Raw genomic sequence first — 2,500 nt, forward strand, 5'->3', positions numbered from 1 at the left:
ATATAAAAGCAACAATAATAAATTCAAAATTCAAAACAAATAATCATCAATAATAAATAACAACAATAACAACGGATAACAAAAATGTCAACAATAATAACAATAAGATACCTACTTATGAGCCAATTAGAAGTACTGCCTGTCTCGCCCCTTCACCCTTTTCTTTGATTAACGAAAATATTTTACGTTATCTTATTTTGCTGTTACTAATGTTTATAACATTATAGTAATTATAATTTTTATACTAAAAATAACACCATCAATATTCATGGCATTAGTAAAAAATAGGTTTTACCCGCCAATTTAAGGAATGGTGAAATTAGGTAAGGTCACAAGGTCTACTAATTGATTAATTTTCCCCGGCAACATTTGGTTAGCAATAATAATACCAACAATATCAGTTGTTATCATTAACGATAATAGTAACAGGAACAATATTGACTGAGAATTGATAATGATAAATGACACTGATGCTAACGATGACGATGATGATGATTATGGCCATAACCATCCTTACATCTAACTAATTTCAATAAGCACAAATAATATGATACGAGGAACTCCAAAAATTGCTTTTACTTCAGACTGGTGACAGGAAATCAGAATACACAGCAATCCATTTGAGACCAGATGCTGTTCACTGCTCGGAAGGCTCTCAAAATGAAGTGATTGGCTGAGTGACGGATATGACTACGAACCACGGGATTTTGGTTGGCAGGCTTCATATAAACCACAGACTTCATATTGACAGCCCATAATATTATCTAGGAAGATTAACTTTGGTTTCATTACATCCATAAAGTCCGGAATCTATCAAAAGATTTTCCTATCATGATTATCCAGAAGCAACTTACTTTAACCAAGTCCACTTATGGTTTTGAGCTATTACTAATTCATCTTTTTCCTTTGATAATATTTTCTTATGAAAGGTGTCTTTGTGTTTTGAATTGCTGCTTCCACTGGAAAAGAAAAGAAAAAATGTACCTCTCTCTAACATTGCCCATATTAGAATTCCAGGAAAGCTCAGTCAACCATCACCATGTATATTCTGGTAAGACGGACAAGGAACCATTTCAAGCTCCATCTTGTCAGCACATATTGGTGGAGGCATTTGCTAGAGCACCAGCAAGCATGGAAACCGTGGAAATAGCTTAGAAAGTATTCCTATCAGGCTGGACTTTCACAGTAAAATTTGAATAGACCTGGTCACGTCACCCAAATAATTACAAGGAAAAAGTCCTAAACTAAACTCCAGTGCCGGTTAATTTCAAAGATTTACCATATTTCCTTATAAAAAAGATCACTTAAAATGTGTTTCATTATCAACATATATATGTATATATATTTGATATTTATATGTGATATACATATTTGATATCTATATATCTATTATCCTCACCATTTATCTTTATAAGTGGATGCAGGCTATAGCGAAGTGTGGAACAAGATTGGTATCTTTATAACAAAGTTACTGCAAGCCTATTGTCCAATAAAAAAAGAAAAAAAAAGTTATGATTCTAAATCATCCAAAATTCATAAATAAGATAATAATCATCTACAATACTAAAATATCTACAATCACTTACTGTTCCAAAAATAAGAAAATTTACTTTCTACATGATATCGCAAAATAAATCCCAAAGATCTTACCAGTTTCTGGTCACAGGAAAAGTAATGAAAAGCAAAACAGGCATACAGCATTATGTACTGAAAGATATCCTCTTCATGAACATTCCGCAAGGACAGTGATACTTTTTGCCTTGTATAAATCACAACTAACCTCCCAAAGAAATTAACATCACAGACATTAAAATATTTCAGTGGCGGGTAAAGATGCAAAAACAAAAAACAAACAAGAGAAAGTCCTTGATTTCCTATTCCCTTCACAATTTCTGGGTTTAACTATATACAATATGCTCTTATCTCAGGGTAAAACATTCTGTAATAATAGATATATGAAATATAATATATATGGAAATCTTTGCAACAATGTTTTCCTTTTCCTTGCTTCCTACTAATTCTATCAAAAAATTTAATTTCACTTTACACAAACATCTCAGCAACTGAAAAGCCATCTTACACAGCCTTATTCAAAAAAAAAATATATCATGCTTGCAACATGAACAAATGAGGGAGAAAAAAGTATGGGCAGCAGTTTCTTCCCTTAGAAACAAAGCACATACACTGCAACTAAGAAAAAAGGTGTACAGACAAAACTATCAACAAAAAAATAGTTCCATGAATCCAAATCTATAAGGAGAAAATTAACTGGAAATGATCATAGCAATATCTACTCAGCTTATGACCTCCATTGGAATGTTTTACTTATTTCACTGAAACTGGTTTACACTTAATCCAGTCCACAAAATCCGATAAGGTAGTCAGACAGCTATCTTTATAGCCTCAAAAGTTCAGAAGATTAAATTTTATTTCCAAATTGCGATATTCTTTATACATACACAGTAAACTGAGTTTTACATAGTGCATTATTACGATCATA

Source organism: Penaeus chinensis, chromosome 1 (genome assembly GCF_019202785.1).
Source record: "Penaeus chinensis breed Huanghai No. 1 chromosome 1, ASM1920278v2, whole genome shotgun sequence".
Lineage (NCBI taxonomy): Eukaryota > Metazoa > Arthropoda > Malacostraca > Decapoda > Penaeidae > Penaeus > Penaeus chinensis.